Consider the following 27,860-nt stretch of genomic DNA (forward strand, 5'->3'; position numbering starts at 1 on the left):
CCAAATTCTTTCACTGAAATGTAGCATTTACTCCTATGACTACCAAAGCAAATTGCACCTACAAATGTTAAAGGCATGTGTGGACTACATGACACGAGTAAATTCAAATTAGAACTGACAGGATGCCCTAAAAATTCTACTCCCAAAACAGGAAAATGCTTAAAAGTAAAAAAGGTCAAAAAATAATTTATTTTGATGACTTCTAAAAATTTACAATAAATCATATGATCATACAATATATGTTATTTAAAGAAAAAAGAAAACCCAGTGATATGATGCTTTGAACAATTTGAAGTTGTATGAATTTAATGTTGCAAATAATTTATAATTAATTTTTAAAGTCAGTTCAAAATAGTGGAGATGTTTCATTTGAAAAGCTTGTAGAGATATAATGGTGAAGAGTATCTGATAACTTAAAATGTCTTGTTATGCTGATCTTGTCAGTTCATATACACTGGTCATGTGGATGGGTATAATATTACATGTAATGGAGAACGAGAAATTTGCTGAAATCCATGCTTGACGAGGGATGGAATACAAATTTTCAAGAAGCGGCTGGTCAATACTGAATATGAATGTCTAATACTATTTTAAAAGGAAGATATGCTGCCAAATTAAAAAAAAAAAAAAAACAAAAAAAAAAACACACGGAAAAACACCAACCAAAACAAAACAAAAAAAACCCCAACAAACCACCATGATTCCTGACTGAACCAAATCCATAATCTTTAAATAGAAGCTCACCAAAAACTTTTTCCTTGCCCACTGGCCAACAAGTTGTCCATGAATATTTTTGGCAGTAAGTAGTTTAAATTAAAACCACAGTGCTCTATTTCATCACGATTTTTTTGATACCCAATGCCAGACACTAGAAGGTTTGAATGACAGAGCCACATCGCAGTTTTTAATTCCAAGTGTAACCTGTGGAGAGGCGCGAGCATTCCAACTGTGTCTAGAGTATCTGGATTGCCAGACTTCAAATCCCCTGTAAACAGCCTGTTGCAAGCCTAAAAATAGCTGGACATGTGTAGAGCCTGATGCAGCAGCTTTTAGAAGGAAGATTCCCCAGCCAAGGGACAAGCAGAAGGCATTAGGAGTTCAATGAGTTATTATAGCTGATTTTCATTTTATGTTTTCTTCCTTTCTGTCTACCTTATTATCATGCTATAAATAATACTCTCAATCAAAATAACATTTAGAGGACTCTGGAACATATTTTTTCAGCCTTTTCCATATGCAAGGTGTAATTTAATTTTCATTGGTTTTTATTCCTATGTAAATCTTCACAGAACATTATAGAGAAGGTTTGCACATGTGGACCTTGTTTTTTGACAGCTGGACTCCAGCTATTACAGGAATAGGAAAATTTAATCTTCTTCCTCTCACCCTTGTGAACTGGTCTTTTGGCATCTAAGAACAACTCAGTGTAAGAGTCTACAGAAATTGTCCCGTGAATTTTCAAGAATTCTCTTAGCAAATATGGAATTAATTTATAGTATTGATGTGTCTTTGGTTGCATTAAAGTCAACCAGAAAGAAATGCGAATTGCCACAGGCCATCTTAATTGTTCTCTCGAAACAGCTGGCCTAAGTGTATGGCATACATGGCTTTGATCAGACATGGAAGTAAAACTGTAGTTCTTTAGTCATGATCTGGCATGCAAGGGAAATGCTGAGAACACTGCTAGCAGCATCCACAAAGGATATGCACCTTTAAGCACACATTCTGAGGAAAGCTGGAGGTTCCCTTAAGAAATGCTTTTCCATAGCACTACACTTCCTCGGTAAAGGTTTTGGTATCAGTTTGCCTTTCCCTTCAGTAATGCAACACTATGTAATAATTAGTACAAAGGGATAAAAAGAGGGATAGCAAAATACTTACTCATTGGTACAGGAGGAAAATGCAAACAATTGCAGCTCTGTCAAACTTGTATGGTTTATCAAATAAGTGCATTTGAAATATGATTTATGTATAAAGCTCATGGTGTTCTTTTCTGGTGATTGCTTTGCTGGAATGACAATGTAAACATGTTATATAAAATGTTTTCAAGTCTTAAAATAAAAAGCCCCGGCACTTGTTATGTATTGCAAAAGCACACACATGCTGAAATAGGCATATTTCAGTGTCTTACAGAACCTTATATATGCAGTTCATCCTTTCCAAAGAATTTCCTTGGATGGATGTTTTGAACACTACTCTATTTATATTCATCCTGCAGCAAAGTGCATTCAGAAACTACTTCCCTGACTTCAGTACCTATTTTGAAAGAACTCTGTTCTGGTGCATTTATGTCTTACGTATATCCTTAAATCTGGCATAACAACTGCAGGCAGTTGCCATAAGGGTGTGTATTCCAGAGACTGTGCATTACCTAGATGGACTGCACCAGTCATTTCACCCCACACAGAGCCAGAGGAGCTTTACTATTTCTGTGTGATACAGACAAAGGAGCATCTGTCAGTGCGTCATAGAATCACAGAATCATAGAGTGCTTTGGGTTGGATGGGACTTTTAAAATCATCGAGCTCCAACCTTGCCCACCATGGGCAAGGCATGCCACCCACTAGAGCAGGTTGCTCTGGGCCCCATCCAGCTTGGCCTCTAACACTTCCAGGGAAGGAAGTAATTTTTATATAACAGAAATTTTAGTATGTTCAGATGTGATTATGAAGCATAAAAATGCACACCAAATAGTCAAACATGCAAAACCTCAAATTAAAGCAGAAGCAAAAAGGGAAAGTAAATCAGTAGTTCTTCTTTACACTGAAAAAAGTCAAGGTGCTACAAATAGCATTACCTACATTTTCACAGTGGCACCTTCCTACATGATAATCCATTTCTCAGCATTTACATATGTGAACATTTTTTTCTCCAAATTTATGTAACTGTAAAGACAATAGACAAATTTCAGTACTCTTTGATACTATCATTTTCTCTTTGTATGTCACAAATACTCCATTCTATTTTGAATTGAAATGTCCCCTGAAGCATACAATTGTGTCACTGCTCAGGGTGGGTCAAATGAGAAGTCTCAAACACAGTCTTACTGAAATTTACAAAACTTCAATGGATTCCAAAACCCAACTGTGGTTGAAAGCCAAGCTGCCATTCAGATGAATATCAAATCTCATCAGAATGAGTCTCCTAACTTCTTGTTAGCTTTTCCATTATGCCTGTACTTGAAACTTCACTATAATTGGGTTAAGAACCTAATCTATTCCATATGGATTTGACAGTAATTTTAATGGGTTGTTTTTGGAGTTTTTTCCCAGTCATCTGCTTTACTGAGAGTAAGCACCGGAAAGAAGCACACTAGGAAGTTAATGCGTACTGAAGCCTAGGATGTGATTCAAGGAAGTCATCATGAAAATAAATACAGGGAAGTTGTGAAATATGGCACAGAACTGTGCTATTAATTAGCAAACAGCACTTGCTTCAGCAACCAAGAAAATAATAAGTAAATGGAATGTCTCCTCCCTTTTGCCTCCCTGTATATATCTCTCCACTCAAGCAACTTGCTATCTGACATTCAAACCATGCTACGCCTGGAATTACATAGTGCCCATACTGAACATATATTCCATGCACCGACAGACACGAGTGACACAGGAGCCACAGCACCCGCAGGGGCAGGGAAGCCCAAAGTGGGGGGGCAAACAGGCCTTCTCTCGAGTAACTCTGGGACTGACTAAAAACCAAACAGCTCTAGGCGTTCACCTAGGAGGCTGTGCAGCAGGATTTAGAGTGCTGCCTAGGCGGGCATCTGGGACCCAGTGCATGCTTGCCCCAAGTCCCAGCCGAGGAACCTTCATAAAATCTTTAAGGTTGGAAAAGACCTCTAAGATCACTGAGGTCTTGAAGACTTCTGCCAGGAACTGCATGGAAGAATGTTGTCAGACCCAGGTCTTGCAAAGGCTTTGGCTAGCACCCTAACCACCAGGAAGTCTTTCCTCTTGTTGTTCTTTATCATTCAGATGTCGAAGAATGGTCTTGCGGTTTAGCCCCAGTCGGGATCAGAAAACATGGAGCCAAGCACCCCAGGCGTAGGCAGGAGCAACATGAATTGTAATCACTTGGAGGCACACCCGCCCTAAATCAAAGTACATTTGCTTCCTGGCTCCTGTTCCTGACTTGGACCAGTCATTTGAACTGTTGGTGCTTCTCTTTCCTCTCCTGTACTTTTAGGATAACAAAACTGGCCTCCCTCCCAAGGCTGTTGTGGTGATCCATCAAGACTCCTAAAGAACATGAGAGATGAGGGTCAGGAATCTGTGTCTGAATGCATTGTACCATAAATGTTACTCGCAGACGACTCAGATATTTAACTACACATGCACACAATCATTTAGCTTTATTGCTTCATTATGTTCTAGTGAACTATCTGCAGATTACCGTGTCAGTAGTCTTAAATAATGTTCTTTTCAGAGTTAGTTTATTTGCTCGGTCATATGTCAAAATCTGGCTGAATATATTTAAATTATGTGGGTCATTTTTAGCTTCATATGAGTGGCTGTGGTTTTACAAAGCTGAGAACCTGACTCCCAGATTTTTACTGGGTAAGGTTTCAGTCCTTGCTGTCTGGCATCACAGAATGTTCTAAACCAGTTGAAAATTTTGTGAAAGTCAATAATCTGTACTGTTAGCTATATCCCTTTTTCTGCTCCAGAGCTGCCCATGTGGCATTGCTGGTCAGAGGCTGGGTGGGCCGAAGGGTGAGCACGTGTTGGGTAAGCAGCAGGGCTGCAGTTTGGGTCCCCTCCCAGCAGCAGTTCTCAGGCTTTCCTGGTGCAGCCCAGACTGCTGCTGCATCACTGGTGGCACCAGCCCAGCTTTAGATGGGGCTGTGTAGCTTGTTGCTGTCTTGCTGTGCAGCCAACATATTCCCGAGGAGCTCAGTCAGAAGGAAAGTGGGAAATGTTAGTAGCGTAAAAGCCAGCCAGTTCTCTAGAAAAGGCATTTGTTTCCCTTGCCAAAAGTCAAAGTCTACTATATACAAAGGAGGCATTATAGCTTCTCATAAAAAGGTCACAATAATCTTTTGTAATGGAAAGTGGAGTACAGACTAAATATAGGATCTCTCCCAGAATTCCTATAGTGTGTAGATTAAATTCTGTTTATTACTAATGTGTGGATTGCTGCTATGCTGTGCTGTACAAAACTCAGCAGCTGAAAGAGAAGAAACCCAATCTATTTTGTGTGTAGCTATGTAACTGGAAAGAAATGTTGTTATATATATTTTAAAGCAGAGGAATTTCAATTCATCTCTAGAATATTTCAAGATGAGTTACAGCTCCAGCCTCTTATGGAAAATGTGTCTGCTTTTTTTGTCTTCCTCCATCAGAAGTGTAACTTTTGCAATGTGCACAGACATGAGCTTTCAAAATAGATCATAAAAATATGTATCATGAGGAAGAACACCTGACATCATGTAAAAGTTTCTGAGTATAGAATTACATCACAAACCATTACTGTGTTAAAATATGCAAAGATTGGCTCTTAATGACCCCTCAATCAATAATGAACACATAAAATGGCCCTGAATACGTATTCACTAAATAAAGTTTTGTAGGCTTGACAGAATTCTGACACAAAGGTCATGGAAACTGATTAATTACAATTAAGCATAATCCTGTTTAGAAAGCAGTAGTCATTTAATAATCGTATGCTGCTCAGTGAAATGGGAATGGGGAATTCTCTCTAAGCTATCTTTTGCTGTTATGTTCCTGAAAGCTTCTCAAATCCCAATCCTATGTGGTTGCCACTACAAAGACCTCATGCAAGAAAAGTACCCTCAAGTCAACTTAGCCACTTAGCCAGTGGTTTAAAAAAATCAAGAAAAAATGGTGGAATTTACAAACCTTATCTTGGCCCTGCTAATCTAAAAATCCTGCTTGGCTTTTCAAGTATTGTTGAAAATCTGGCAAGCATCAAAAAGAGCAAAGCAATACATATTATCTGTGCTGTTAGACATTCACTTCTAGGAAGCTCTGTCCTTTTGACATTACAGATCTTGAAATGGGGAATTACTAGCAATTTTAACATCAGAAAAATGAGCCAGCATTTTGCATGGAATAGCTTTTCCTCTTTCTGGCTTTATTTCTAACCAATCTAAAGCAAAACATTCTTTATCTACCATACCTTTTCTGTTCCACTCTCAATCATTATTCTAGCAATACCTCCACTCAAAAATGTGCAGGTTACTATTAAGAAAGTTCATCTAGAAGAAAATCAGCTTTTGCTAACTGTTTCTTTTTATTTTTGGTGGCAAAGAAACAATCATTAACTTTTATAGTTTCAGCTTGTATTACTGCTTGCGTGAAATGGGGCAGCAGCCAGTTCTACTGCAAACACAGCAAAACATTTAAAGAAGGCACGTGTCTTTTATTGGTTTTATACAGACATTTATATTAATGTATGTTTGCACATGCACTTTTGCGCTGTATCATATCTGTGAGAGAAAAACTGAACAACAACAAAAATAACCAAACTAGATTTTCAGAGCATATATTTGGAAATTGATACACTGATACATGGAAAACTATAGAAAAGTCATAATTAAGAAAGATATTACCATGAAGAACATGATCTGGCCAGCCATGAAAGCCTACAGTATGTTCATCCTGCATAGCTTGGCTGGGATATCAGTGACTCTGACTTCATCTGACTTACACCAGGAAAAGAAACAAATAATGTCACTGACAACAAAAAGTGCATTTTTTAAGAAAAATATATGGTTGCTGGAGGCCATGACTCTGGTGGGGTGAGATTCCTCTTCTTATTTTTGCCATCTAAAAATGAATTGCCTTATCTAAACTTGTCACCTTGATTCTGTCTGGAGAAGTCAGTGGGAAGTGGCAATTCATCTTATTCCACTACAATTGTCTAAGATAGGTAGATGAGCTGCCCTTTGTAGGCATCTAATTCTTTCCATTGACTGCAGAGAGCCAAGATAAATTATTTAGATCTGGTCTTTAATTTTTAGGTGATGAATGGTTGGTGAGACAAATACAATCTGACTCCCATGGGAGAAGAGGCAAATTTCTCACTGCAAGGCCAGTAGAAGGAAAGAACAGTCCACAGCCTGTAGGCTGCAGACAAGAATGTGGTTTCCTTACACCGAATCAGCAAGTCTGGAGGGAAGTAAACAAAGGGTATGACCTAATTCAGCAATAAAGGAGAAAGATTTGGATTTCCCATAAAGTGACACTGCCTTTGAATCCCTCTCTGCTTCTGTTTCTAATGACAAAGCCTGGCTTTCCAAAAAAAACGGACCAGACTACCCTTTTTAATAGATCTAGCAGTTGGTCTTATAGTGCTTCTTAGGCATAAGCACCATTAGAACTCTTTCCAAAAGCATTTCCTGGAACACACTAGTCTTTTGGAGAGTATAAGAGCTCATGTGGAGGAGACACATCCACTAATAATCAGTGGTTTTAGCCCCCATTTGCAGAATCTCTGTTTTGTCCTGCACCCTTTGATCTGCCAGCGGACGCTGACCAGGAGCATGCTGTGCAGAGGTGAGTGTGCGCCGCAGGGAGAGAGCTGAGCTGTGCACAGGCAGACAAGGCAGTGGGAGATCACTTGCTCTCTCTGACCACTCCATCACACCTAAGCAGAGGAACTCAGTGTGTCATTGTGGAAGACTGAAGAGGTTCTGGCACCCCTTGTAACTCCAGCAAACCCAAACTGAGCTACACCGAATACTTAGACAAGCTTCCAGGTGAAGCTTACTCAGCTCCCCAAGACTTACCTGTAACATGACCAGCCCACTGTCCTGAGACAAAACTGGCATCACAGACTGCACACAGGCCTGAAGGAGGAACACAGGCATGATAATTTGGTTTACGGTTAGATTAATTACCAGAACAACCACAGCGAAGTGCACGGAGCTGAGCACTGATCTAATCTGCTTGGCATGCATGTTTTATTCTACCACTCTCCACTGCATTAATACCCTCTAAAACAGGTGTCAAAAGGAATAGCTGAAAGGGCTAACTCCATTGTGGTGGCTAGCTAAACGTTTTAAGTAATGACAGCAGTTAAACAGGAAATAATTGACGACATTTTCTTTGACAAAATTCTCAGAAATACAACTAGCAGGAGCAACTTAAGCTGAACTAAGAGACTGGTTTCTCTTTGTGTCATCCTTGCAATTCCACTGCAAAATGTTAACCCCATCACTGAAACAGTTGTAGAAATTTTGCCACTTTCTTTGCACTTCATGAGGAATTAGTGATGGACATAACCACTTTTTAATACACTCCTATTTCACTCCTCTTTGTGTCAAATGCTGAAGTTGCTGTTTCCTACACTAAGAAGGATTCAGATAAGGGCAGCAGGTCTGCACCATGTCCTGAGCCTCTTTTGCCAGCCACTTCCCCAGTGCTGCTTCTGGCAGCTTTTCTGTTTTTTCTGTATCTCCTCTGCCTCTGTGGTATTTCTCACACTCTTACGCACAGATGCAGCTTGCTAATCCCTTTGCCTCTGGGGCCTGTCTTCATGATACAAGCCAGCAAAGCCATATCCCCTGCTTGCCCTGAGCTCTAGAGAGCAGCAGAAGGATGTCAGTGTGGCTGCATTGCTTAAAACCTGAGGAAGCATCTGCATTGTGCAGTACTTTGTGTGCTGCAGACACACTCAGCTAAGCTTTCCCTCACACACCAGTGACTTGGTAATGCATTTTTTTTGGCTGAAGTGCTCTGCTGTTTCAGCTACATTCAACTGCATCTTAAAATTATCCTGAGTCAAAGGAACTGTGATAACAAATAATGCTAGTGAAGGTTAGCTTACTAAATAAAAATTTACTGTACTACATTGGAAGAGTCCCTGACCCGACAGAGAAATCACTTATAAATCTCTGGTGTTCAAAGCAATTAAAAAATAAATACTGTAAAAATCTGCAGCAATCAACTGCAATTTGTACTAAATTCTTTACTGTTGTTGTTTATGCAAAAAAAAAAAATTAAAAAGAATTGGTTTTGATATCTTAATCATCTTAATCTCTGTTTTATATAAGCTTTCTGTTTCTGGAATGTAAAGCAAAGATATTAAGTATCCCATAAATCTAAAACCATGCTACTGGGAAGGAATCCATGAAAAGCAAATGCTGTAAGAAATACAAAAACTGGTTTCTTTGTCTAGTTAAGAAATTTTTAGTCACATCAAAATAACTTCTCCTAAAGAAAGTAGTACTTGCTTGCCATTAATCAGCTGTAAACTAAAGGAGTTTAGATTTTTGTCTTGGAAACATGTAAACTTGTGGTGTGCATAGCTGCAGGTTGCCACATTAATTGGATTTTCTTTTGAACAAGACACTTATTACATGGAACAGAAACAATGCATTTATTAATAAATTATTGAAATAATAAAAAAACCAAAGGCTAATCAAAGAAACCCCAAGAAAATTGTGTGCTCTGAGCATCAAACTGTTTTGAACAACTGAAAAATTTTCAGTTTTTAACATTTCAGGCCTAGGGTATTGTGTTGGCTTCAGCAGTGATTGATTTTTGTACTTAAAGACGATATATACATATATGAAGACATACTGAAGTGATGTAGCTTGTAAGTCCAAAGACTTACTAAAAAAACCCAAACAAACCTCAAACTGTGCCCTGCACATAGTCTGCCCTTGCAGAGAAGATCTTGAGCACCACACAGGTGTAGAACACTGCATGCTAACTAAAGAAGGGCTCCAGAGAGGAAAAGCATCTTCAGAAAGGGACTGAGCCTCACCACAGCCATCATGCACACTTACTTTTGCCCTGTAGTCTTTCCCAAGTGCACTACTTAAAATGAACAAAGTACTTTTTATTTTTGCTTTCTGATCTGTTTAGTTTTTGTTACTCTCTTCCCCAATGAATTTCACAATGCCTGTGCTTATCAGATAAAAACCCCTAGTACTTTCCAGCAGTATGCAAAAGACCTTTCTCCTGTCTGTCACCATTAATGGTTACACTGTACTTTACAATTTTCTTCCAGAATATTTTTTTCATTGGCAACTGTCTATGACAGGATACTGCATGATCAGGATGTATGGTCATATTCAGTAGGGCTGTTTTTACACTTTGTTCTTACAATAAATACACAGAGCTTGTGTACACTGATCTTCTGCACATGAGAAAGGCTGCATTCCATAAACTATGTGTTCCTAAAAATAAAGAGGCAAGGAATTATGAGTAAGTGGAGTAAAATCTCTGTCTTCTCGTTTAGGGATTGAGTAAAAGCAGGAGCCCATTTAGCACCCAGAGGGGAATATAACGCCACCCAGCACATGTGAGGATATGTTTTGATTGAGGTTTGCTGTGGCCTGGGCAAAAAGAATGAACAGCAAGCACCAAGCTGCTCTGCTCCATGAAGGCTGAGGTACTTTCCATGTGTGTACATAGCTGTAGAACTTTGAAGTAATCAGAACTTTGAAGGTGTTGACCAAAGGGATCTGTGAAGTTTCAGCACACCTATAAATGTGAAGATGCTGAGTGTGGGCTTTTGTGTGGTAATTTTCAGTATTCAAATACACGGATTACCCTTGCTGATGAAACATAGCAGCAACTGGTTGTAGTAATGCTGGTGGTGGTTTAATTATTCTTTTTTATAGGAATAGGATTGTTAGAGGTTCTGCACAAATAACAGTAAAACTGCTCTACAACACCTGAGCTGTAGGATAAAAGTGTGTTTTTGTCATGTACTATATGAATACTGGTTGGATATTCTCACAACTTAGATGGTAAATGGCTTGTTCAATAGCTGAAAATTAGGTGTTTCATTAATAGTGTTCTGCAATTGCAAACAGGTAAGTGTCCTAGGATGATCCAATAAATAAGGCCATGCTTGCAACAATTCCTTCACAGACTACATAGGATGTTCAACACATTAGGACCAGTAATGTAATTTCTCTGGTTTTTACAGAAGAGGAAAAGGATACAGAAGAAATATAATTAAATAAGATGATATTTCAGAATGGAATAACGGAAAGCCGTGGGTATTGAGTTTGGATATACTTGGGCTGTTTTTCTAAGTTGTTTTGTTTTTTATTTTTTAATTCGTAGCCTCAGTCAAATGTAAATAACTTTAAAATTTATACTACAGAAGACCATGTATCTTATTCTTTTAAAATATAGAGCCTGTACATTTTCTGGGCAGAAACAGTACTTGCTGTTGGCAGCTCACAGTTTTGCATAACATCTGTAATGAGCTACGAAAATTAGACAAATACCATGAACTTTGTCTTGCTTTTTTTTGCTTTTTTTTTCTTTTTGCTAATCAAAACAGAAGATCCTGATTATGTTTCCTTATGCTCCAAAATATACAGCTTAAGAGGAGGGGGTTGTTTTTTCAAGAATATTTTCCTTTTCTTATCCCTTACATAAACTCTTTCTGGATCAAAACAACAGACTTTCATTCCTGAAGTCAACTGTATATGGAATCTTCAAAACACTCTCCTTGCTTAAAAAAAAATAAATTAAAACTTCTTCCCCTTGAGGGAAAGGTATTTATAAAACCAGGTTAAAAAGAAATATGTGACAAGTGGGATAGACTGAAGAATATACTTCCTTGGGCTTCAAATTTTATAGAGCACCAGCATCAGTGTAATTTAAATTGGTAATAAAGACAATAGGTATGGAGCCCCTGATAAGGAGTTTGTGGAACCCTTAAAGGGAGTGAAGCAATCACACTCATGCCTGATAGATAAAAGACTTCAGGAGACTTCACCTCCAGATGTTCTCTCTGCCTCCTAAATTACAAGAATCTTTCCACAGGCTGTGCATACTTTTATTAAGTATGAGGAATGCATCCTGAATGGGATGCAGAGAACTATATGAAAGAACTACATAGCAAATACAAAAAAACCACCATAAGATTCTAATCTTAAATGCAGCAATTCATTTTATTGTTCAAGTAAGTTTGTTTTCTACAGAAAAGAAGTTATATTTAAAAAATTTGAGAATCTCAGACTTCAGACTTAAATACTTGTGTGAACACATGGAAATTATTTTAAGATCTCATAAAAAATAAAAATAATTATTTTAGTTGTTTGTTGTAAAAGAAAGCCAGTAAACCCCCCAGTCTTTTATGCTTTGTGTAACTTGTTTGTTTTCTGCTTTGAATTTTCATAAACTTCTGAAGGTGCTTGAAGCCCCCATACCACATTATATCTGCAATAAAATCAAGCTTCACATCCCAGACTTTCTCCAGAGGCCTTCTTCCTCTGTGTCAGGAAGGAGTGGGAAGAAGGGGAGTTAACCAGATTAATGTTTGTCGAGCTAGCAGAATGCTTGTCATCGTTGATCAGGACTCTAATTTATGTGACCATGAGAGATAGAGACTCTCACTCACTACAGGAGGAAGACATTGGCCAAAATTCAAACTTATTATTTATTTTTGAAACTACAAATACAAGTTCCACTGGGATTTCCCTGTTGAGTAAGTGTAGCCAGAGAGGAAGGTAGAACTAAATTAACACAGCAAGAAAGCCCCATGCTGTAACCACTAAAATGGCCAATTAAAATCCTTAATGTAAAACAAACAAATCAATTATGTCTTGTTAATTATGATTTAATATTATGGAACTTAAAAATTCAATACCATTTCCTAATATTAAGCAAAAAAATCAGGTTTTCTCTCTTTGAATTGAAGGTGAGCTAAGAAAAAGAACTTGCCTCAGGAAGCAAACATAAAAAGATGAAACAGTATTTGATACCAGAGCTGAAGTCCTCAGTGGTAATAGGCAAGAAGGATGAATAGTGGAGCCATTAAGTATCCACGGAAAGGAAGACTGGCAAGGCTTGAGGACTGTGTTCCCAGGTGGGATGAACTGAAATGAAAGCTGGTGACTGGGTTTCACAGGAGAGCTGCAAAATGGCAGCAAGCTCTGTGAAGCATCTGGGTTAAATACAGTGAGAGTAACTGTCCGAGGAGAAGGGTATTGAGGATGTGAAGCATGTAGGGCAAGTTTCACCTCACCTCACTCTAAAAGTCCTTGAGTTAGTCATTCAGATTCCCTTTATAGTCAATAAGTACTTCCAGGGAGTGAGTCACCTGACCTAAATTAGACATCTATCTTGAGATGGGATGAATCACACACTCAGAGTGTCTATTGATATCTATTGACTATAAAAGGAACCAGGACTAGCTTAGATGCAGACATCTACATGGCAGATGAATCCCATCCTTGGGCATTTTACAGAGTAATGTGATAAACACCAGCAAAATTCATTATTTGGGGCCAAGCTTCAAACACAGAATGGGCAGAGAGAATCTGGTACCCTCCCCCTCACAACGTAACTGGAAATAGGATTAATAGACTGGGTTTTAGGATAATCCTTTATTGAGTTGAAAAGGAGAGGCCATGGCAAGGAATGCTGCTCTGCAGAAAACTGCTGCTAATGACAATAATTAGGCTGAATCAGAGGCTCTGCTTAAAAGACAGAAGTAAGATATGTGTTGGGTGGAGGAGAGAGGGAGCAAATAGCCTGTCTTCACTTTGGAATGTGGGATACTGCATCTAATCAGAGACTGATATCATAGTGTTAAAACTTTATTAAAAGCAGAATCTAAACAAATGCCTTTCTACCCTGCTCACCCTCCCAAATTCCTTAATGGAGAGTTTAAATGAAAATAAAAGTTCAAAATAAGTTCAGTCACTCTTGAGAAGCTCTTATATCTGAAATTCTGCAATGAGAGCAATTTGTTATGTATTAACTGGAAGATTGAAGAAGTTAAATTTTAGAAAGGTGTGGCTCATGCTAGCAAAAAACTAACACTTATTCCAAATTTCCCATTCTTTAAAATGTCGTGTGTTATAACTACACTTGCAGATTATCGAATATAATCTGTTTTTAAATCTTTGTTTTCTGCTCTGTAGTCTCACCTATGCACCATGTCATCCCTTGGTTGAAGTAGACACTGACTCCTGTGGGTGCAGTCTCAAATCTATTGCATATAAAAACACAAGATTTCCACCATCAGTAATATTTTGCCCTGGGTGCAGAAGATCAAGCAGAGGTGCTGATTTTGACTTTCTTCTCTGGTGACTGCCAGTTTGAGAACCCTGGTAGAACTTCAGGTGTTATAAAATATTCACTATTATATATATATATATATATATATATATATATATTTCAGTAGTGGAAATAGTTTACACATAGAGATATGCTCTGTTGATAATCAGCTCCCCTATTTTACAATTAGCCTGTTGCAGAATGCTCTGCCTGGGATCACCCCTCTATTTTGTAGAGGAACTGTTTTCACAAAGTGTTCTGTGCCTTGTGGGACTTACTGAGCTGCAATAATTGATAAACAGAGAAACAAAGCATTTGTTGAAGGTACAATACGATGCGAGTTAAAATTTAGATATCTAAGTCAAATACTGTCACTAAGCAGATGTTGTACTTATAAAAAATTATATTGTAACGATATGGTTACATCACTGATGACAGTAAATTTGTTTTCCTTAATACTGTACTAGAATTTTTTGAACAGTGACTACATTACTGATACATCAGCAATAAATGCCTAGCAAATAAGCAATAGGTTAAATGAGGTGTATGGTAAAATTTGCCCTTTAAAACTACAAAACTCAGGCAGGCTAAAACATGGAAACATCCACATAAAAGTTGTTTGCATAATTCATGGCAAAGCTTAGTATTGTGTCCATTAGAGCCAATATAAGGAATACAAAGACAATTTTAAAACAACCAGTGAAGCATTTAAATGTGCTCTGCATTCAGACTGTGTGGAGATTCCAGTGAATCTTAGAGTGCATTTCTTAGTTTAACATTTGTTTTGCTAATTCCTCCATGTCTCCATGGATTGTATTTACTGTTCTGTTGCTAATGCATTTTAAAGCTTTAAAGCTTTTAACCTTTAATCTCCACTTATTCAAGTGAGGTTAAGTGATCTTTTTCCTTACCTCGTGTCCAAAAACAGGTCTTCAATCAAACATTCTTCTGAAAAGACCACACTCACACTTACCTATATCCTCATAAGCTTCCTTTTAAATGTGGAATCCTTTCTTAATGGTAATTCATAAGAAACATATTAAACAGCTTGTGCAGCATTCAAGAGCAAAATAAACACTGTTTTCTCCCTCGTCCTATCACATTTAAAGAGGGAGACACAAAGCACATTTGACGGATACACACAGACAGCATACTTCAGAGAGAAATGATATTACATTTATTTGAACAAGATTGCAATACTCCTACTGTACTGCAATACATGATTTTACTGAGATAAGAGCAGAATGTCAGGGAAAATAACAGAAATGCTGTATCCAGGAAGACATGTTTTTAAACAAATCAATTTCAGTATTAGTTTTGTCAGTGTAAGGGCTGAGTTACAATTAACTCAACAGAAACTTCTGGAAATAGCAATGTTTTCTAACATTCAGTCAACTTTTCCATTGGCATTCCTCCCTGATTCAATCCCCAACACACTTATTCCTTTTGGAAATGCCTTCTTTCTCTTGATGAAGAGGAAGCTTGAAAGATGAGTTCAGAGCCAATGCCCAGCCTTAAACAAAGAAAATCAGAAGTCAGTCTTCAGCCACGCTACACTACAGGGAGGTACACAAATACTTGTAATAATGTACGTCTATTATATCTCCTCTCAAATCAAATATTGCACCTTTGTTCTTGTTGTGCATAGGTAAGAAAGGAAACTGAGTACAGCAGGAAAAAAAGGCCTGTGGAAGAGGAAGTTTGTGTCCGGGAGGCTGTACAGATCTACAGATTACAGATCTACAGATCTGGGTCTCTAAGAAAAAATCCTAGTTCTTCTAGAATTGAGGTTTGCAGTGTAGCTAAACCAAATTCCCATTTACTCTTCTGCCTGTTGAAATTCTCAACAAAGTCTCTAGTCAGCTACTCTGAGACTTCCTAGTGGAATCTAATTCTATCATCTGACTATGAAATCTCTCTTCTAAAATTTTCCATATTCTCCAAGGTTCTATATTAAAATTGTATGTGAAAGCAGGCACAACATGGAAGCACCAGCTCAGAGAAATGCTGACATGCTGTTTTATCCTATGTGCATTACTGAACACAGACAGTGTTGGTCTAAAAATGAGGGTAAATGAATGAGTCACATAAACTGTGACTTCCAGTTATCAGAGACACAGCTGATTTTTGCCAGTGGGAATTCTTCTGTTTACCCTGAAATCTTCCAGTCACTTTCAGATAAATCATACAGCAAAATATCCTTTTGGAATTAAAAGCTCAGGGCTGTTACTTGCCTATTTTGTTCACATAGTAAAAAGTTAGGGGAAATTTGAAACCAAATTAATCCAGTAACTCATGGAAACTGTAAATAAAGTTGACTCTCAGATGATGTAACAATATAAATATCATGCTCGATGACATGGCATACCAGCAAATACTTTATTTCAGAGTCCAATGATAATTTTAAAAAAGAAACCTTTAAAGGAATCTTGGGCAAGTTTGTTTAAAGATAGTGTTCTAGAGTGTTTCTTTTTTCATTTTGATTTTAAATATAGCAATTGCCTTAATAAAAGTTTCTGATGTAAGGACTTACGCATTCCATTCACTCACTGCCGCATTTAATTCCTACCACTGTTCAATCACTTGTTACTTTATTTTTAGGGCCAAATTTATAGCAAGCTGCTGGATCACATGTACCCAAGTATTTGAAGCATCTGCAGCTGCTTACATTGCAAGAGATCCAAGCTGAATTCCTGTCATGAATCATAGATTTGTGAGGGCAGAGCCACAAATATATATTAAAAAATTCAGCTTACATGGCTTGAAATCAGATTTTAAACAACCTTCCTAAAGGATTCATAGTGCCAGAAGAGCTGGGGCACTCATTCACCCAGGTTACAATCGATTTCTCAACACAGGGCATCTTTAGGTTCTCATTATGAGCTTCTGCTGGGATGTGTACTGGGGACACACAATAGTTACTGTGTGACTGCAGAAAGAAAGGATAAATAAGAGATAATTAACAGAAAATCATTCAGGACCAGCTGCCCGGGGGTTTCCACTTGCAAAAGCTGAGGGACAATAGATTTTGCATTGTCACTGATGTAAATTCTCTTTTGCAGGATTTGCTTATGCAAACAGGACTTGGACCTATAACATGCGTCACTTTACTGTATATGACAACGTCACCAAACTGCACTTATAAGTTACTGGTGGTGAAACAGATGAGATGGGAAAGCTGTGAAAAATCATTCTGTGGTGAATGGATTTTTGTATCAGCAAATGTGTGTGTGAATGGACACGGACAGTGCAGATCACTCTCAATCACATTCTCTAGTCTTAGAATGCTAACAATTGCCAGGATACTCTGAAAGTATTTGGGACTAAAATGTTTCCCAACTGCTGCTGTGACTAGATAATAAAAATGAGAGTGATTGCTGTTACTCACTAGTGATTGTTTTGTGATTCATTTTTAGCTTCCGATCATGAAGGAAAAAAATCATCATGTGACACAGATATCAACCCAACCAATACAAATAGAGTTAAACAAACAGCTCATGAACAACATGTAATCTGAAATTAAAGTTTTCCACCACTCCCTTTGTTTTTCTTTCGTTTACAGAATGCAATAATTCTGAAGAGAAAGAGGGTAAGTTCATAAGTCACTAACCAGAGAGAGCTGAACTGCTTGCATAGTTTGAAAAGTTCTCTATATAATAAGATTAAGATAACAGTGTAAATATGTTAATTGAACAAGTAATAACTGTAGCATTATAATATGAAAATTAGAATAGATTAGAATCCCTTTTATTCCATAATAACTTCTGCAATTTTATTATATAATCCAAGAAGTTTCAACTATTGCACATGCAAGACAGTTAATACTGTTGGACTTTAGAAAGTTCTGATCTAAACAAAAGCTATATCTGCCAATTTTTATTTGAATCTCAAGATGCATATATTTTACTCTTTAAAGTGGCCACAAAAGCACTTATCCAATTTATTTCCTATTTTCCATATATATCTTATATATCTTCCTGCTTTTCTTTCCTAGCTTACAGTGCCAGTTTATTGTTTCAAACTTAATTTTCCTTTCAGATATTGTTTTAATAGAAAATTAAAGTTCAGTCCCTTGAGAATTAATAAGAAGCTGTGGTCATCTTGTTGCTTGCATTCTGAAGGCGATAAAAATATATATATAATTTCTGGAAGTGGGGACAACATACAAACCTTTGTCTGAGACAAGAAGAGAGTGAAGAAGAATAAAGAGGATTTTCATGAGGCAGTATCTTGGAAAGATGAGAGTAATGCTTTATTTCAGTATGTAAAAGCATCTGGTAAGCTTGCCATTGTTTAGTTCTAAAAATACACCACTTTTGACATGTATACATATAAAGAAATGAATATGTGCCAGTGCTTTAGAAGTATCATGCATTTGAACAAATAGTTGCTAGATAGACACAGCAGTAGTAAGCAGGATCACAGTACTCAATCAAAGAGCACCTGCGAATAAGAGCAGACTGGGAAGGAGCCTATGCCTTTTATTTTTCCTTTAAAGTTTTTCTTGTCAATGCCTTATCTACCCTACAGAAGGATGGATAGTTATGAGTTCAAATTATGAGTCCAAATACTATTTCTGAGTCCCTTCATGCAACTTGCCATTTAACTTCCCTCTAAATCAGCTATTTATGTGATCTCTTAATGTTGGATTTGGAAATAAGAACAAAACGTAGGATGACTTTTGTTTTTTCATTTCTAATTATTATTATTATTGTAATGTTTTATACTAGGTTTTAAGGGCACACACATCTGTTCAATGTCCATGAAGTGCTATCAAATAATGACACATTACTTATAGGTATTGCAAAAGTGCTACCTGTAAAAGGGTTTTCTGAGAGCAGCAATCTATTACTGTCCAATCCATGCTTGACCAGCAGTCCTTCAAAGACAATTTCCCACATCTGGTACGTGTGTGTATGTTTATGTGGACACACAAAACACCTCAGGGCTCTGCGGAGATTCTCTGTCAAAACCAAGGGCAAGCTGAGTTTCAGCCACTTCTCTATCTGGAGTGCCCCTGGGCTAAAATCAGAGGAGGTTTAGACTGGATATCAGGAAAAAGTTTTCTCACCCAGAGGGTGTTTGGACACTGCAAGAGGTTCCCCAGAGAAGTGGTCACAGCACCAAGCCTGACAAGAGCTCAAGAAGAGATAGGCTCTATCTCTGTGTGTTGTTAAAGAACAATATATATTACTCTACAGATTTTCCTAAAATATTTTTTTTGGTTGATGACAGTGCCTAAAGAAATACATAATATAATTTCTTTCAAATTCCTTATAAAAGTTTGTTCAAATATTTGTTAAAGAATTGCAGGGCAAGCATTTTCACAGCTAATTTGAAAGAGAAATCCAAGAGAAATCTCTTTGATTTCTCTTCTCTTCAAAAACGTTGCAGTTAATCAGACAGCAGAAGCAACACCATATATTTAATTTCAATAAAATTAGAGAATAATTTTGTACAGAAGAGAACAAACATGTAGTCAACGGTACTATCCTAATTTAGACTACACTGTTACCAGAACAAGAAAGTCTTTTCCAGGAAGTCTAACATACCTATGACACCTTTTCCTGTAGTCTCCTTCAGACTTCTGGCTGCTACAATACAGGTTATTTTTGTCAGAAAATAGTAAAAAAATCAGAGCATGTCCTGATCTGATTCCTCAGCAAAAAATTAAACTAGTTTCTTACTACTCCTATTTTAATGTATTTGTAAACAGTGATAGTAAAGGAATAAATTAAATCACTTTTTATGTGAAGTCACAAAAGATTATTTTGTTGGATATGACATTTAGTGAGACTAAGGAACTACTCATTTGCATACCCTAGTTTCTGTCTTTGTATTTAAAGTAAATGATCAATCAGCACAGAAGAGACTAAAAATCAATAAAGCAAATACATTTTCCTTGTAATTTGTCCAAAGGTTGTGATTTAGTTACAGTGCAACTGAAGTTGTTGGTTCAGTTACAGCATGTACGACAGCATAACGTCTTTTATTGATCACAAACTATGTGGCTCACAAAACAAAGCCAAGAGGGTTTAAAAAAGTCCTAAAAACAATTTTGTCCTAAAGGTTATACTCATTTCCCAAAACTGTGTCTTGATCTGAAGTCTGTGGGAGTTAGTAACTGTCTTCCCATTGACTGCAGTGGGTATTAAAATGGGGTTTTGAAATTTTACACAATTGGAAAATAGTAATAAAACCTACATATGAGAAACATTCATTTGCCAGCATTCCTTTACCATTAGCATATGAGGATATGGTACTTGTATTGATGACCATGACATTTTGCCATACAGAATGCAAGCAGAACAACTATGTAAAGAAGGAATAACTCACTGTGAAGAGGAAAAATTCAGCTCTTCCTCAATTTGTAAAGCAAACTTGCTTCTGTAGTTTTTTAAAAGTCCTCCTTTCGTGGAGGACATTCTTGTCCATTTCCTCAGTGGAGGATTTTGAAGACCAAACCAACCAAAGTAACAACTACCATGTTGTGTATGGATTTCTGTGTGTGCATGCACAAGTCTACATGCATCAAGTCTAAAATGCCTCTTCCTAAAATCAGTTGCAATTTTTGGCCTGGAAAGGCTGGCTAAGGGCAAAGGGAGAGCGAGAGAGATTTTGTTACCATAGGCATAAAAAAATTCTGGCACCAGCACTTGCAACTGCAGAACAGAACAGAGTAATGATAGTTTACATTTTTGAAATTTTCAGGAGGACATTTTTAACATCCTATGGGCTTATCACTTAAAAATATATGCCATCCATTCCCTAAATAAAATTCCTACTTTTAATAACTTCTGCTTTGACCTTGCAAAACAGACAATGCCATGATTACTTATCCTTAAAGTCTTCATTAAATATCCTCTAAAATGTTGCCTACTCTTAAATAGGATTAGGATTTTTTAAAAATCCAAAGTGACTGTCATCCTTTAAAATCAGAAAGATTTGGACATGAATTTCCATGTGACCCCTTGTTAATGTCCATTTTTATCAAAGAGACTACTAAATTTGCCTTCACACAGCTTGAAGTGCCCCAGAAGGTCCAAAGAAAATCAAACTGAGGAAATAAAGAGAAGTATGTATTCCTGAGAAATTGCAGTTTTCACTCTGCAATTCCTTAATACAGAATATGTTTCATGTAATTAGCCCATCAATCAAAAGACAGTGAGATTCTGGAAATTACTGTAATTTGGAGTCACTCACTGTCTGCTTAAGACCAAAAGAGAAAATGTTTTTCCAAGTAACTGGTGAGACAATTTGCCTAAGGAATGGGACATTCAGGTACAAATCTTCACTTCAGCATACTTTTATACCAAATGAAATAGTTGTGGCAAGGGGAACTGAAATCAAGGAATGCGGCAGAATAGGCATGTGGATGGCCTGAATCCAGCCTCTGCTGTCTGTCAGGAGAGAGCCTCTTTCACATTCACTCTCAGAACAGCCCCATTATGAGTGTGAAGGAGAAAAGCATTCCCTGCCTATATATTTTGCTGTACCTGTGACCATGTTTGCAGTATCAGACCCATGACAGCCCTGCTTTGAGATTCCTGCTTTGGCTTGAACTTTAAAAATCTTCATCTTCTGTTGGGATTTAGACTTTAAAAAGCTTTTCAAGTCGACCCTAGTAAATACTTGTAGGAATAGTTATTACTACTTATTAATCTTCATTTGTACATAGTTCTTTCAGTGTTAATTCTTGAGATTAAGGAATTGCTTAGCTCATCAGAGAGACCTGATCACTAACATGAGGTGGGGAAAAGAGAACATGATATGTTCTCAGGTATGTGTGCTGAGATAAGTGCAGTACCTTAACGTGGAGCTCCTCACAGGCAATCTCTTGCTTTGGTCTTTGTACACCCTGTGATGTTTCAGCAAAATCAAAGATCATGGTACATTTTCAAAGTATCTTAAAATGGGCTAGCCAAGTGTCAAAAAAAACCCCAGAGCAACACAGCCATGAATCATGCAGACTGGTGGGGAAGTGTTCAGATTTTGACTAAAAAGAATGCCAATGCTCTAAAAAGTGCAGTCTGGGCTGTAGGATACTGTGTCTTTTTTTGTTTGCCTTTGTTGTGGGTTTTTTGTTTTTTTCCTGCTTCTTCTTGTATATTGCTGTATTTGCAATCTGTAAAAAGACCTGTAATGCATCTTGGGATCACAATTGTTTACCTTCCCACAATGCAGTACTGTGCATGGCAGATTTTAAAAGTACATATGCCACAGATTCTGCAATTAAAAGGGTTGCCATTCCTGGGAGACCAAGTGCCAAATCAATCAAGGACACTGTGGGTGTGGAGGTTGAGTTACTGATGGTGTTTCTTCCTAGAAGGTGATATCAAAAAGACACTTAGAACCTTTGCTGCAAACTTGCTACTCTTTTGCCTGAAGCAGAGAAAGACTTGGAAAGGATGTGCTCCACATATTTGAAGTCTATAATAAGGATCTTATAAAAAGAATGAAAATAAAAGGCAAATTTTAGGAAAATCTAATAACAAATAAAGATGAAATGTAACAATATGACTTACATGGACTTGGCAGAGGTATGAAAAAATGGTTATCTACTGGGGAGTGAAAATATAAGAAGATAAAAGACTTTGAAAATACATCTTTGGTTTATTTGGCTGCTTGGTATCATAGTTCTTTGTCACATTAGTTTTTTTAGTACAAATAAATTTTGTGAAGAGATCTGTTGCATTAAAGGGCTTTGATCATTAACTGACCTGCTAGAACAGTATAAAAATGGTCTTGTTCACATTACCCTGAATTGAACAAATAGCATTAATTTCTTTTCCTGTGAAAAAAATCAGTAATATTCCTCTGTCCAACAGTTTCTCACTTTCCTGTATTGCAAGCCAGTTGCAGTTATTCTCACAGGGTTGTGTTGCCAGGAGGTTCTTTTTTATAGCCAATGCATTATTCCAAAACATTCCACTTTATTTTCCTTTTTGCTAGAACTTTGTCCACAAATAACTTGGGCCCACATAGTCTAAGATTTTTCCCATTCAGGTTTCAAGCACTTAACTGATATAAGAGGTTAACAGCCTCCTGAATATGCAAGAGGCACTTTCAAAAGTTATATTCAGTTTGACTCACCACAACACTTCCTATTCTTATTTCACTCAATACTGAGAAAGGTTGAAGTGACTGCTATAGGCACCTCAGTTAGGCAGGATCATTTCAGGTCCTGAAGTCTTTAAATCAGTGCTAAACACCTATTTTTAAAGATGCACTATCTTTCAAGCAGATACTATGTCTCTGATGCAAAATTTACTCATGAAACTGTCAGACACTGGGCAGACTTGACATCCATAATGACATTTATTACCCTTAAATCCTAGCATCCAGAAATTATGGCATAAAATATAGGACTGATAGGAAAGTGTCTACAGGTAGCCTGGGTGCAAGAACTTTTACTAGGTGAAAAGTATATGAAATGTGTATAAATGGTATATGCAGTCCTGTAATTACCAAATCACAATGAGATATAAACTAGTGGGCTACAAAATAAGGCAAAGCTTGGGCAACCAACTTCAATTTGTAATATTTTATATACATCAAAATTTGGAACAAAATGCACCAAGATTTTTGGTTTTCTTCAGATAAATTTAGGTTGTAAAGATTTGCTTCCCTTCCCTGTATAAGTGTATTTCACTTTGCTTTGGAGGACTATTTCCTGACAAACTGACAATTGATATTCAGCTGATAGCAGAAGTCTTTGTTACTGTGCTAAATGAACTCTCCAAATACAGTCACTGACATCGCTGAACTTCCTGCAAAAACTTTTCACTAAAGTGGTTTTTATATACAAAACTGATGGGAACATTTTCTGAACTTTCAGTACTTGCCTCGTTCTTTCCTTTGTGCTTATTTGTTTGTTCTTACTCAGTCCCATCATCTTCTGGCATTGTTCTTGACTAATTGTAATGGACTGATTCCTAACACGTGTTGTCAGTGGATTGTTTGCTGGCATATCTGACAATATTACAATCTACTTCAATCTCTTATAAATGTTGATGGTTTTATACTGTGGAAATTTAATAAACAGACTGGTAATTTAGAAAAAGAAATGTCAGCAAGATGTGTGGGATAGTACAAGGCCTACTCTATATCCCATATTCTTCAAATGCAATTGTTTCTTTTCAAAGCATCACAGCTGTTCAGCAATCAAGGACTATCTGTATCCCATATGCTAAAGCCAGATGTCAATATCACTGTGTGCAAATTTGCAGTTCACTGTTCCGAACACTCAAACCATATTTCAGGGGAGGACATTGTCCAGGGAACTGAAGCGGGAGAGTTTCCAGCACAGTTCCCTGCCAAAATAGTAATAAATCTTTTATTTAGGGATTGGACAAAAGTTTTGCATTATGTGGAAAACTCTTCTTTCTTTACCAACAAAGCAGCAAAACAACAAACTAATGTTTTAAAAAACACTCACCTCTCTCCACTGCCTGTGAGAGGCACAGTGTGAGCAGCTAGGATAAAAACATCGACTTTTTGTGAAATGAATCCCACCCTCAGTGCATAAGTGATTATGAAAGCAGAGATTTACTACCATCCATCCCTACAGCACATGCTGTATCTTCCCACTCATTCCACCCCCTTTCATGAGGTATGTTCATCATATGTGTCTCCCCCTGTGATCCCTTTAAACTCTTTTTGCTCAGCCAGCACTGCTGAGGTAGGTGGAAATCTACCACCACTCCGGTGACCCCAGCAGCCCTTCAGAAGCACTGCTTCCTTGCTCACTTACTTTCCCATCTACTAACAGAGGTCCTAGTAGTCCTCCACTTCTTTTCTTGCTCCCTAGTTGAATGCTATCACTGCAGACCACTTATTTGGATAGATTCAGGACGGTCACTGACAGATCTTTTGTCCTTTGGAGCACAACATCTGTGTTGGAGGAGTAGGAGGTTGGAGCAGAGCCTTCCTATTTAAAAAAACCTGTGACTTCAGTGGAGATCCTCCTAGAGACCCATTCCTGTGATGCCATGAAACAATTCCTTTCTGGGGTAAACAAAAGGTTGGCAATAAGGCCTAGAAGTTCCAGGCAAAACTAGTGAGAAATGAAAACAGAAGTGATGTGGTGTTCAGCCTTCAGAAAAGCAGCTCCTAGGCAAAACGAAGAGGAAAAAACTTATAATACATTCTGAATAAAAGGAAATACATAATTTGATTTCCTTTTTTATTGAGCAAAACCCTAGGGTCCCATCACATACTGAATTCTCTACAGTTGATTATAATATAAATCTCACCCATTCTCCATACACAGTGCACCTATTAATTGTCAATGAGCAACTATCCTTACACCATTAATTTTTTGGACATTTGCATCTGGGACTAATGCTGGCATGGAAGCCTCAAGACCCCCCAAGATGCAGTAGAAAATTGTACACTGAATCATTGCACTAGAAGTTGCATGAACACAAATGAATGACCTCACATCCCAAATACTTTGATCTGGGATGGTCTTTTTAAGTAAGAAAGTTTGCAAGGTTTTTTTTTGCATGTATGTAAATCAGTAGATAACATGGAAATAAACTGCATATAAAAATAATTCATAGAGAATTTTTGCTCTGTGTACATAAGTAACAGTTTGAGAGGCACAAAGCTTTCACCAAAGTTGAAATGAGTCTTTTCTTCTTTGGATATGAATATAGCTGTCGCTGCCCTGGCCCCTGTCCCCCATACCATGCAAAGGACAGATGTAATTTACATTTTTCTTTTCCTGCATGATACCAGATGGTTAACAGAACGCTTCAGGAGCTGAATTCAGGGGAAAAGAGATGGATCCTATTTCCAAGAACTGTGTAAAGTAAGAATTTCTGTTTGAAGGTTTTTACAGCACTTTGCTCCCAACTGTTTATTGTATCCTGACTAAAGCAATTTTGGCATACAATCCCAATAGGATATATGTGTCCTCATATATGTTAAAACAACTTCAAACCTTTGAAACCATCTGACTGAAAATGTTAACTTCTTAGGTGTTATCTTTAGCTTTGCTAGCCAAAGAATAAAAGAGAGCACATATTTGGCAGCACCCAGAAGAGTGACATCAAAATAGTCCCCGAAAGTAATTCAATCTCCTCTTACTGCACAATAAGGGACATTTGAATCTTTAAGGGATTGTATCTAAAGAAAAATTTTTCTAAAGCAACAGAGTAGCTTGACAGACCAGGTCCAAATTTCAAGAATGTGTTTTCATATTACCTGAAAATCCTATCTACAATTTGAAGCACCTTAGTAACTCAACAGTTTGAGTCCCCATGAATGAGCCTCATAGGCATTGAAACACACTCTTGATTTTGCAGGGAACCATTCCTGAGGGATTTGGAGATGTCTGCTTGACTTCTGAGTTGATTAATGCAATCAGTAGATAAAAGGAGATGCTTGCACTGCATGAATGAGCCCTCCTTCTAACAAGATAATGGTTGGGATCCACACAACAGAGGACAGTATTGACCTGCCCCTTCTCCAGAACTTAGGCAGGTAACCCAGGATTTGGGGAGAGGCACTGCTCATTGCATAGGTTTCAGGCTCTTGTATCCCATTTGAGATTAGGCACTCACAAAAGCAGAGCTTGCTTTTCTAAATACAGTCTGCCCTCTGCATATCAGTTTTATGGTTTAAACACTCAGGAAGTTTAGATGCCTGAGCCTTTTTAGCTTGAGCTGTGTCCTAATCTCCTCTAAATGCTACACATAGAGCAGCTACACACTCTACTTTCTTCCTGTTAAGGCTTTGTTTATTTAAGCAAGATTCAGATTTAAGACAGATCATTCCCTTACTGCGGGGAGGAGAACAACAAATAATTTGGGAACCTCTTGGGTAAGTCACTCAGCTGGGAGAGGGGAGACCTGGTTCAGGTCCTGATCCCAGTCTCTACTTTTTTCTAAATCTCCCACACGCAAACTGCATAAACATATCTGGGAGGGGAGCCAGACATCTCCTTGCTCCCTGCAGAGAGCACTAACTGTGAGACCTCAGAAATCTGGGCTAGTTATTGCCCAGCATGTGGGAAACTGAATCATCCTCTCAAGGTGCCTAACTTTCTTACTTGTCTGATTAGGCTGCCTAAGCACCTGACTTAGGTGTTTTGACATAACTCCCTGAGCACTGGGCATAAAGTTTGCATGCTTTGGGCATGTTCTGCAAAGATAAAGTTCAAAACAGGCATTATCAAACTAACTCTAAATCACTTTTCAAAGGTCTTACAAGAGTCCTAAGTCCACTAAGTGCGCATGAAAATCACCCAGAGTAGTTTCTATTTTTGCATATTTGTTTTGCCTCAGTTGTTCTTGCATTCGTTTGAGTGGAAAACTGTGCACTACTGCAGACACTTCCTAACTGGGTATGCTCTATCTGATTGCAGGCACTTAGGTTGGCTAGGCAGCTAGCAAGAGACATCATCATCATTGCCATGAAGGTGCACAGAAGACAGGGCAAGGTTTGATGAACTATATGGCAGCGTGCCCGGCAGGATGTGATGATTCCCTACCACAAAGATGGCCCTCAGATTCTTAACCTAAGGAGAAAATAAGAGAAATTAGACCACTCACAGGGACACAATGTCAAAGAGCACAAAAAGAAAGCCTAAAAAGAATAAGACAGTATTATATAGCACTGCAAAGAATACAGAATTCATCCTCTGCTCTTGCCTCCCAGTAATTTTTCTGCCTTGCCCTTTTTATTCTTTAGCGATTAAAGGAATTAAAAATTCAATAATGCACATTAAAAACTGCAGCCTTAATCTGAAGGAATGGAAATAACTTTTGAGGCTGTCTAAACTTTCTCTGAGAAAGCACACTAAACCATTTACAAACATGCAATTCATCAAAAGCTAGCAAATTATTTTATATATCT

The sequence above is a fragment of the Lonchura striata genome, chromosome 1, assembly GCF_050655825.1.
Source record: "Lonchura striata isolate lonStrDom1 chromosome 1, ASM5065582v1, whole genome shotgun sequence".
Taxonomy (NCBI): Eukaryota; Metazoa; Chordata; class Aves; order Passeriformes; family Estrildidae; genus Lonchura; species Lonchura striata.